This window comes from Cryptomeria japonica, chromosome 3 (assembly GCF_030272615.1).
Source record: "Cryptomeria japonica chromosome 3, Sugi_1.0, whole genome shotgun sequence".
NCBI lineage: Eukaryota > Viridiplantae > Streptophyta > Pinopsida > Cupressales > Cupressaceae > Cryptomeria > Cryptomeria japonica.
This window is the reverse complement of record NC_081407.1, coordinates 388,009,606-388,022,337: the sequence shown is the minus strand read 5'-3', so window position 1 is coordinate 388,022,337 and position 12,732 is coordinate 388,009,606.

The following is a 12,732-nucleotide window of genomic DNA, read 5'->3' as shown; positions in this document are numbered from 1 at the left end:
AACACAATAGAAACACACAAACATGATGGAGGCAATGCAGAATAGATAGTTTTATTGCATGAAATTTGATTATATCCAACTGTAACAACCGGGTTACAACATATCGGCACACAAGCCTGGTAGATTAGGTCACATCGGGACCTTGAATCGAAAGATCTATCTTCTAGGCATAGTCTATCTTCGATTGATCCTAATTTATCTTCTATTGATTCCGATTGATTACATTCTAAAGTATGATTACAAAAATATATATCAATCCAAAGGATCCAGTCGGCCCAAAAAAGATCAAATCCTGAAAAACAAGACCTAACGTGCAAAATGAATAAGGTCGGCCTCCGCCAAGAGATTCCTCCAGAAAATCCAAAGGATGAAACATAGAAGGTCGACCACATGCCAAGAAACATTGAGATCAATGGAAAAGGCTACACAAGCTTCGGAATGGGTTCCGGTAGATCACCAAAATAGGTCTTGGGCAACCGATAACAAAGGAACAATCGGTAATAAGAAACTGTCATGGAAACCGGTAGCGATATCTTGCCGGAAAGTGATCCAAATGAGATGTGGTTTGAAAGCAATAAATATAATCAAGTCTTCAAGTAGAATCCAACTCCACAGGATCCAATGAGCCAAAACCAGGACACACAGAAAGGAAAACTGCAAACAAAAAACAAAAAACAAAATGTTTTTGGTTGATGCAAGATTGTTGTGAACCGGGGATGCTCTCTCTCTCTCTCTCTCTCTCTCTCTCTCTCTCTCTCTCTCTCTCTCTCTCTCTCTCTCTCTCTCTCTCTCTCTCACATCCTCTTCTTAAAGAACTCAAAAGTATTGTCATATTATTCCTTTTTATTCCAAGGCTAATTTTCATACCTCTTTCCCATTAGGCAATTTATTTCCTTGGTCTTAATGATGCCATCACTTTCTATGGTACAATAGTCCACAATAGGTTCAATGAAACTTCCTATCATAATTTCACATTCTTCCACATTTGATGCAACATTGTAGCCTTATCTCTAGAACCACCACACATCTTGAATTGAACATGAAATATAGCATATTGAATTATTTACCTCTCAAGATTTTGTTCCTCTTGCTTCCTTTTTCATGCTTTCTCAAACCTATTTCTTTGATCAACAAATTATTTTACTTTCTATCCAATTTAGAATTATTCTCAAAAGTACTTCTATAGTAGCTTGCAATATGTCCAAAATTGTTGTGTTTGTAGCATATGACATTGAAATCAACCAAATGCACAAATGCATCTTTGCTGACAAAATTATTTTTCATTGTAGGAACCTTCTGCAATCTATTGCCTTATGTCTATAATGATTGCAATTATAATAATAATCATAAAAAGAATGTTGAACTTGGAATTGTATAGTTTCCTTCCCAAAGTTTATCTTTTGGATCTCTTCTTTTGTATATCAAATGAAAAGAAACTATAATCTTCCCTTTTACTATCTTTTATCACATTGGTATGTTTTGATCTTGAACTTTTGAAGCCATTCTCTTTTGGGACATTCACAACAATCTTACTGAGTATGATTTTCATTAGTTCCAATGTTGGTATTTACATGTGGTGCCCTCTGACTACAAATAATCTCATCTAAGATCTCAATATTCTTTCTGAACTTTAATATTAGCCGACTATTTATTTTCTCTAGATCCTTTCAAAATGATGTCATTTTCGCTTCAAGCTTTTCAAAGTCCTTATCTATTGTCAACAATATAACTTCTTCAATCCTCTTCACTTCTGCCACTTGTACCTTCAATTCAATGAACAACTTCTTTAGTTTCTCAATTTATTTTCTAGTAGAATACAATTCTTGCACAAGATCTTCAACTTCATTTTTAGATTTCATTTTGGTATCGCCAATAGGAGTCTCTATTTTCATGAATAGAGCCTTTTCATTTTCGCTTTTGGAGGTGTCATCATCAAACTCCTTAGATGAGTATCCTTCTTCCTTAGCATACAAGTCAGCCCTATTCAAGATGGCAGTTCTCAAATTTCACTTTGAAGCAATGTATCTAATCTTACCACAATTGAAAAATTTGAAAGGTAATTTTCCTTCACACTTGTCAAAATCTCTTTTTTAATATTTTCTCAAAATTTGCTTCTTCTAGATCAAAATCTTCATTTTAATCTGAATCCCATTCCTCACAGATGCCTTCAATGCTTCCTCCTTCCTTGAAATTTTTTCATTATTAAATCTCATCTCATAAGCAGTCAAAGACCCATGTAACTCATTAATAGTTAGCTTATTAGGGTCTTTAGATTCTTCAATTATAGCCACATTGGGATCAAATCTTTGGGGTTGAGATATGATTATATTCTTCACAATTACCATTTCCTATAGTTTTTCACCAATGTCTCTAATACAGATTCTTCATAAATGTTATGTAATCTAACCCATATATATTTTGTTGTCCTGCAGTGCATGACTTTCACAAACTCAAAGTTAGTTAGAACACGTATAATAGCATTACTAGCTTTGGTATTGTTCTCACAAACCTTCTTTCCAACTTGATCTCTTGGGAGACTATCAAGAATTACATAAACATCCATAATTAATTTTCAAACCTCGAATCCTAGAGTCATCAAGTAGGATGCAATCCTTTCACTCCAAAAAGCATAGTTGTATCCATCAAAGAGTGGAGCATGGTTTAAAGATAGACCTTCTAGAGAAATTGAATGTACCAGCCCAAATCTACCTCGAGTTGTTAAGCTTCTTCCAAGGAACTTGGCTTTGATACCAAATGAAGGACACACAATATATTGAGAGGGGGTTTAAATTGGTATATTCAAATGCTCAACTTCAAATCCAACTTAACATTACCGACAATTTTGGATCGTACTTTAACGCACAACCACAAGAGAGAGCACTAGATATACATGGAAACCCAAAAAGGAAAAACCATGATGAGAATATCCTCATAAATAAATATGAGACTTACAATAGTTTATGGGAATCAACCCACTATAGACATCAATCCCCTTCCAATAGATTTGTAACCACGAAACTACTACAACAAAAATCCCCTCAATCAAGAATAGAAAAAATGAAATGTGGACTTTTAATAATAAATACTCAACTGCTATTTGTTCTGATCATCATCAAAATTTCTTCTCATGGTGCATACGATCTTTTGATAAAACCACACATATTGTTATTCATAGCATCCCCCACATACTCGCACATCAATGATGTCAAATAGATATTACATTAATGCACACACTTAGGAATGTACCTAAAACAACTATATATGTGTGTTACAATAAAAATTACATTCACATGTCAGTCAAACACAGAATTATAATATTCACATGTTAGCCACAAGCTTAACCCTTATAGCCCACATGTTACACTAGAAGAAAGAAAATGCTATGTGATTCCCAATGCAGCCCTATAATGTTCCTATTGTCATCCAAACACTACCTCTAATGAGTGCAAACACCAACCTAGCTGACCAACACACATATTAACCACTTTGTCAGTTCTAACTTTATGTCCATCAAACATCAACTTCAAAAAATATGGAATATGATGAAACATGTGTAGAAATACTCTCATTTCATATTGTAAACTTCATAAGTCTTAAGATGGACAAAATGTAGAGCATAATAAAATGCTAGTGTAAATACATTGTTCGAGGAACATACCTCAAAACATTCCAAAAACCCTTTCTGGATCACCTCAAACACACAAATGATAGATACAAGATGATACAACCAACATGCTACAACATGTATCATCAACATGGCATATCATAGTATTTCTAGATCCTTCTGAAACTCAATTGCAAAATCACAAGCGAGACAAAATACCTTAGCATCAACTACAAAAACTAACCAACACCTTTGACATTAACGATAACCTTTTTCCAATAGTATATTTTTATTAATTTTGCAAGCAATGTGTTGCAGGTGGTTCTACTATTGGTAGTTTGACTTGCCAAATTTCTCTTGACACCTATTATTGGTAGTTGTTCAAAGGCTTGCATGAATCACAAGTACCTAAACCTTCATACTCATGTGGACTGTCATTTGCCCAAGCAATTTGTAACATTGAGCACCAACAAGGTAATACCAAATCAGCTCAATGACCTCTTCCAAAATAATGACTATCTCGCCCTTTGAATAGAGCTTTCTACCACATCTTCTCAAAAGAAATCACCTCCCTATTGGCGCCATGTTAGTGAGACTAGTCTCCCTTAATTTTTTAAGGTAACACTTGGCCAAATAAACTCCCATTTTGGCATCCTTTTGTCCCCATTAATTGGTGATCGCTTCCACACAATATCAAGCATACATTCATTTTGATTTGTTTGGTCAATTTTTTGTAACAATAACACTTGTTGTCACTACTAGCATTTATTTTCAATCCTAGTTATTAAATGGACTATCAAGTCATTTTCCAAAGTTTGGAAGTGAGGGGTTGTGATTTTTTCTTTACTTAATTAGTCAAAGGGGGAATACTTTCTTTTTTACATAACTTGCAAGTGGGGGGTCATTTTTCTATTGTGAATAGTTGTTCTGAAGCTCTTTTTGTGTCAATTCCAACAACTAGTTTGAAGACTAGGTCTACTCACATCTTAGTGTGATTTTTTACCTTTTAGTGCAATTGCATTTGAAATAGGCCAAGTTTATGAAAACATGTTTTTTTAATAACTTTTGATCAGTAGCTCAATATTGACCACTATTTTTTGCAAAAGTTAATATTTTCCATTTCCCATGCTTTAAATTTGTTTGCATTGTAATATTCACTAAGTTATAAAATGACAAAATTAGAGGATGGGGGGGGAGCTCTCTAATCATAGGGGCAATTTGGATGTTTCTACTTTTTTTAGTTTGTTAGTTCATGTGATCATGTCTCTCACACTAAATCCTTTCGATTTGAATATTTTTTGTAATCATCATATGGTATCATTAAGATATCTTGTGAGACATCACCATTGTCTGGGGATGAACAATGTAGTTACATGATTTCCATGGAGATCTCATCTCTCACATAACTCAATACTACATGAGAATCTAGAGCTGACTAATTCATGATTTGTAGTGATTCTTTGCACTAGGACTTGCTATCATCTTTCCAAATTTACATCAATGGGATGCATATATAATTGAAAGTATGTGTATTTTTTTAGAATCCCACCTTGTTGATTTGGAAGACACGATTGAGGATATTCATATATTTTTTTACGAGTAGTTTGATAAAATTGCATAATCTTGCCTTGCCTACAATAGCTTTTATAGTGACAAATTATGCATATATTGATGAGTTAACCTATTTCACTTAGTCATCATCTATGTTGACATCATTTAAAGTAGTACCGATTCTCCTCTATCCAATTTATCGTCATACATCCATGGCCTTTGTTCCTAAACCTTCTATGGTACTCAATCCAACTTATCAACATTATTAATACATAGACATTGGCTTGTACATATTTGAGCATCCATTATGGGCATCATTTCAATCTTTGGATAATATGCATAATTTATAAACATTCATAGTACTTCCTACATCTTTCTTTTAGGAATGAGAGGGCAGCTTCCACACGTTTGTGGTGTTCTTTATTCTGAAGGAGATAATTATTATTCAACGTCCATGGATCATCTTCACCATTCGGTCTTCAACATCTACCAACACTACATGCATAATCTTAAGGTAAGGTCACATGGTTTCTCCTCTCATTTTAGTTTTGGGAGAATGCATTTTACACATAGAGATCATTACTTCACATTTTCTAGGGAGGGTAAGAAGACATTTTCTTCTCTCTCCTATAGGTGGAAATGATTATACATTGTGTTAGTATTCCTTGAGGGTTAATTGTGAATTATCCCTTCTATCACTTATCTTCTTCACTTTTATATTTTATTTCATGCATCATTTATCTTTTAGAGTGAAGTTTTGTTCCCACTAGGTTTTCTCCTTTTTCTTGCTTTGTGAGAAATTTGTAAATGAGTATCTAACATGGCCTAGTAGCCGAATCTCTTTATCTTGCATACATTACTCCCTATGTTGCATTTAAGGAGGTTTGTTAATGTAAATAGAGTCTTTATGATCCTAATTAGCTAATCACCTTTCTAAGATGGACCTATTCACATTTAGCTTAAGTTTACTTAATCTATTTTATAATTTAGTCTCACTTTTCGTGGTTGCAACAAGTGTCCTCATCACTCAAGACACTTATTGCATGTATACTTGTCACTTTCTCACACACTTGTCAAGTGAGTTTATAAGTGTTGCACCTTTTGGGGCTAGTCAAAGTTTCACTCCTAGCTTCTGACCTCCTCTCCCTTACCTATATATGTAAGGTTGATCATTGTACTTTCAACTCTTCATTTTATATTGATAGACATAGTATTGTGCTCATTTTTTCACTTGTGAAAAGTTATCTATTTATGTGCTCTGATTTTGGCTATTCCAATAGTAAGATTCTCCACACACAATCAATTCACACAACGATTCAAGCTTTCAACCTTTCCCAAGCAACTAATGTTTTTAATTAAGAAAGCACCAAAAACAAGGGTACTGAACCTTAATACAATAGCTCGAAGGTAGTAAGAGAGACAAAAAAACAAGGGAGCAAACCCTGAAAAAAGGGGTCAAACAGGCCAAAAGAAAAACCTATCAAACCAGCAACAACCCACAAACCAACTAAAGGAAGGGGGGAGACACCTGAGCCTTCACAAGGAGGGCTATGGGGGAGGGGAGAAAACTTCCCCTTTCACCTGCAATAAACCACAGTCCATAAAATATTGCCATTAGGACCATCAAAAGAGAGATCAAGTGGGGAGGACCCCACAGGGTTACAAATAGAGGTGCCAACAAAGTGCTACTGCAGAATAGCAACAAGTTGTTGTAGAGTAACAACATCAAGAGTAGATTTGGTAGGAGTAGAACGAGGCTACAAAATAGGAGCAATAACAGTTGAATCCTCGACAACAACAACAACAACAACATCGACAACAACTTCAACAACAATAAGAGGCACAACATCATCCTGGGAGGAGGCCTCATCCTCTAGAGAGGAGTCAACAAAAGCATAATCAAAAGCACAAATAGTTAAGTGATCAGTTGTAGCATCCTTCCACCAAGTAGCAACACCTTGGTGGCATAGAAGGGAGCAATCCGAAGCTAAATGACTCGAGAGGAAGCATTTTCGACAACAAAAGGGGAGGCCCTCAAAATCTAATGATTGAGTCCAAGGCCTATCGCCAACCATAAGAATCACATCCCTAGGGAGGGGCAAAGATATGTCAATATCAATTAAAATGTGAGCAAAGGTGGAGCAACCCATGGAAGACATGGCATCATCAACCTTCAAGAAACAACCAATAGAGTTATTGATGTCCTTGTAGCAAGATTGCTCCAAGAAACTAATGTTTCAAAAAGGCTTTCTTCCTCTACTATTTCTCTCTAATTTCTCGAACATAATAGTCAAAATGAAATAACATCTTTTTCCAATATAAGCCAAAACCCTCAAACCAAAATAAATCAAAACCTTTTTTCCTATTTGCACATTACACCTTTTCACTACAAGCCGATATCTAAAAGAGAGATCTATAACTTTATATATTTTATTCCAAAGTAGTTATGAGTAATGATAACTTCTGATATACTTCTAATTTCCTCAGATCACCAATATTTTTCAATCAACTACTTTTTACATAAAGATTAGTATTTTTCAAATAAAACTAACTCAAATGATCGATTATTATTTAAATCATTAAAAAAAAAATATGTAATTATTTTGCAAACAACAATCAATACATAAAATATAATAAATAAAGTCACATAAAATAGATGCATTTGTAAGTCTAACTTAAGGGATTCTAAAACTCTGACCAATTCAAATATATTTCATGTTTATCAATTACTCTACACTAACAAGGACAAGTTAATGAGTTCATACAAATACACCTAAAAAATTTATAGGTTTACTTACCGACCACACACAAGAAATCCATTTCATTCTCCTTTACATTCCTTCCATTGATCAAACAACTATAAAATTATTGCATACTCAATCCAACATTGCATACATTTTCCCAATACATAATAGTTGCTGGAGCGAATGATAAAATTTTCTAATGTAATAAGATTTACATTAAATAATCATATTTAAATTAAATCATTTTTCCAATCAATACAATCAACATATAATTAATCATAAGAACGAATAAATAGAAGACTATAGTTATACATTCAATTTGTTTTTTCCAACACTCAAGATTAAAGACTCTTAGAAGAATGTGGTCCCCAAGTACTATAATATTACACAAAATGACACTTTTACAAATCAAAGCCATTGGGATTGTCTACAAGTATTGAAGACTCTCTACAAGTGTCAGACAAACATGGCGAATATTGATGAGTTAACCTATTTGACATAGTCATCATCTATGTTGACATCATTTGCAGTAGTATCGATTCTCCTATGTCCAATTTATCATCATACCTCCATTGTCTTTTTTCCTTAAGATTCTATGGTACTCAATCCATCTTATCATCATTTGTAACACACCAACATTGGCTTGGAGATCTTTGAGCATCCATTATGGGCATGATTTTAATCTTTGGATAATGTGCATAATTTATAGACATTCATAGTACTTCCTATAGACACCTAAAAATATCTCATGACTAACATACTAATTATTCGTCTTTATTAATTAAATAATTCTATAATTATTTAATTAGTCCAATTTTATTCTTCTAGATTTATTCCATCATCACATTTCATCATAATTAATTATTCTATTTCTATCTTAATCATTTAATCATCCAATCATGCAACCTTCTTTCCTTTAAAATTAATTAAATATTTTTTATTTAATTAATTATGATTTAATTACTTTAATTAAATTATTTATTTTATTTAATTAGAATCAATTTATATTTTCCCCTAATTAAATAATTTCTTTAAATTATTTAATTAGCTAACTATGTCTTCCAAATTAAATAAATTTCTCAAATTTATTTAAATTATTTTTCTCTCAGTTCAGAAATTCAGAATTTCCAAATTCTAATTTCCAACTAATTTCATTTCATGTGCATGATTTTGGATATTTTTTAAAATCAAATTTAATTTAAATGCATTTCATGCTTATTCCTACAACACATGCTAATTTCTAACTAACACTCACCCATGAGTTCAATTGTCAATCACCTTTTCTGACTAACTAACTAACTCAGTTAACTTCCTCAATCACCTTTCTAACTCAATCAAAGTTTTGAACAAGTTCATTTATTCAGCTCACTTCAGTTTAATTTTCAATCAATTTTCTCTCAGTTAATCTTAACCATTGATCTATTTAGTCTGCATAGCAATCTTGACCATTCAATTTTCCTTCCATTTTTTATAAATTCAACATCATTCTCCTATTTTCATCAACCACTATCTTCAAATTTCTTGTGTTGTCTTTATGCAAGTTTTCAAGTGTGACTCTAAGAGACATTTGACCACGAGAATTGAGAAGAGCAATGGAAGTGATATATCAATTCAATAGGGGATTTTTTAGTTGATTTATTTTCATTCTTTATTGATTTAGATAACTTTCATTGCGTTTACGGATTTGTTAATTATATTGGAATTTTGTGGTTGATCTGGTAATCTGATTAATTATGCTAAATTCCCTCATAAAACATTTGGTGAACCCGATGTGAACAATCTTCTAATTTCTACGTTTTGTGTGTGTGTAGGTTACAGATATGAAATTTCGCATTCATGTCGAAATTTTTGAATTTGCCTTAACAATTTTGCATCTACCATAACAATTTCACATTTGCAAAAAAATATACACTTTCTGATGTTGTAGTTTTGATTTATGTTACTAATGTTTCATTTTCAACATGTGGCGAGCAAAGTTTGGAGGAAAAAAAAACACAAGCGGTCCAAGACTTAATCTAAATCTACTAACACTTTTGGTTTGTAGGGCTAATTAGGATTGTTTGTGACTTTAGATAGATAACACTTCATTTGGTGCATAAAATAAATTAATATTTTCTATGTTTGGATCGCTAGGCTCATTTATGTTTAACCATTAGCGGGCTTTCCTCTTGAGAAGCTCTTAAGGCCAGGTGTGAGGGAACTACCCAAGTGGTAACAAGCTTATTCCAAGCCACTATAATAAACATGTTTGTGAGAAAACTCACAAGCAACAAGTATGGTTGTGTCATACTGACGTATGCCTCCCTCAATATTCATGTGATGTGAAATCCATACAATGATGCGTAAAAACCCACATGGACTAGGAGACCTCTTAATTGAGAAAAACATCGCATGTATGGCCACTTGAACGAATGCCCATACTACAAACCAATTTTTTTAGTAGCCAAAAACCTTCTATTTGTTGGCATGGGAGGTCGGACCTCTGAAGTCATTCCACACTCTTGCAATTCAAACTAGAGATAGAAAATTCCTCTAGATCTTCTAGTCTTTGGGAATTCGAAGTTCAATATGCCCGAGAAGTGAGTGTCATGGTGGGGGGGCCAGTGTTACCAAATTTCTAGGCTATCCACTTTCAATAAGTGTGGCTCGAATTTATCCACAGTGGGAACCTAGCAGATATTCTCTTGGCCAACCTAGGATTTGTGCTTGTTTGTGCATGGTCTTTCAGCCATATTGTCTTCTAAGTGTCAACAATCTTACATTTTACTGAAACATAGGAAAACTGAGATCATAACAGAAAACTGAAATTGCCCAAAAATAGAAATCAAAACAAAAACTCAAAATTTCACAATTGCCTTGCTAGAGTTTTGCATTTGTTCAAACACCATTTCACATTCATCTTGTTAGGGTTTCGTTTTTCAAAATTTTGTGTTTGTCAATCTTCCTTTTCACATTTTTTTAGAATAACATTCGTTCCTCAATTAAAAAATCATTAGGTTATACTATCTCTCATCTTTTTGTGATCCAAAGTCTATTTAGAGTCTTTAGGTTCCCATAGGTTGCATATCCTTAGTAGTCCTCATTTTGCATCTGTATTTTCTCAAAATTAGGTTCAAACACTTGTCCAAGGATTCATTGAGAATCTAGAGTCCTATTATCATCAACCAATCATTAACCAATCATTGCTCCCTTGCTAATAATTCTAGTATAGGGTGCCCTCAATCATAATCTCAATCAGGTCAAAACAATCCCAATACTCTTTGTGCAATGTCGTCGACTTGGTCTTTGGTTTTGCCTTCATTAGCATTTGCATATTCATCCTAGAAGTCATACCCAATTCATTTAAAAGATTCTTTCAACATACGTCAAGATGGTGTTACCTGGTGAAGGTATCTTCCCAGTTTCGCAACCTAATTTAGGACCCAACAACAATCAGAAAGACATCATATTAGCCTTCAATAATCTTGCTTGCAAGTTGAAAAAGAGCACACCCCAGTACATAGGAATCACTTTTGTTCTGGACAACGAAATAAGAAAATCCTATCGCATTGAGGTCAAAGTTGAAAGAGAAATCCTTCAGCAAAGACTCAAGAGACTTAGGCTTCAACAACAACATCCTCGTCCTAATCATCAGTAGAGTGTCTAGTTAGCTTGCATAATTAGTTTGTCATCAATATTAGGTTCTTGCATTCAAGTCCTTAGAGTGTCATAACCCATCACAGAGTCTACATCATATCCTCCAGTTGTCTTAGGAGTCCTTATGCCCGTCACTCGATCGCAAAGAGCTAGGAATTAAATGCACCCAAACAGTGACCCTACATTCAATCCTACCAGCCCCATGAACTTTTCGGCTTACACACATGGACAACCCCAAAGGGGTGCAACACTACCAACAAATATGAATAGCATTCCCTCAAAGGAAGAACTTCAACACAATCTAACAACCAAAGAGCTTGAGGTGGCACAACAAGACCCCCATGTCCTTACAATCCTCAATGCTCTACTCAATCATGACAGAGACATATATCTCTCCTCATTGATACAAATGGAGCTAAACTGCCACCTAACTTTGATGTCACATAGATCTTACCCCTAGGATTACATTAAACCAAAACATGAATCAAGAATCAAGCTCATCCCAAACACATGTTGCGTCCTCTAGTTCTACCCAAGGAACAACTCAAAATACACAAGCAGGGTCAACCCAAGCCACCATGGCTTCAACCACAAAATCACATTTTGGCATGAAATCCTCAAGTGCAAACATAACATTGCAAACACATGCCAATATTTCTTCACAAACAACAACCAACGTATCAAACACTTCAACTTAGAGCTTGGTCGATAATTCTGAAATTTTGGCCCAACAACTACCGTGCAACCTCTGGTGTCAATATATGTTGGATCAGCTTATAGAAATCAAAACCTGAATCAAGGTCCCACCAATCCATTAGGGTCAAGTCAACCTAATGTCAGTACACACTTTGCCTAATTTTCTATGTTGAGTGGGACCAATAATGCACAACTTTATAATCATTCAACATACCAACAACCCCCCGACATATACAAACACAAATCCATTTGTTGGAAACACCTATACATAGAATGTGCCCTTGACCCAAGCAGACATTCTTGCTAAACAAGTTCAGAACTTGCAGAAATAAATGACTAATCTTCAGACCAGAAATGAGAAGAAAAGCTACACTATGGAAGATCTCTGGCCATATCCATTTGATCGAACATTATATATGTCACCTTTCCCGCCACACCTTGAAACTCAAAAATTTGACAAGTATAGAGGGAAAGGTGACCCGAGAGATCACATTAGAGTAT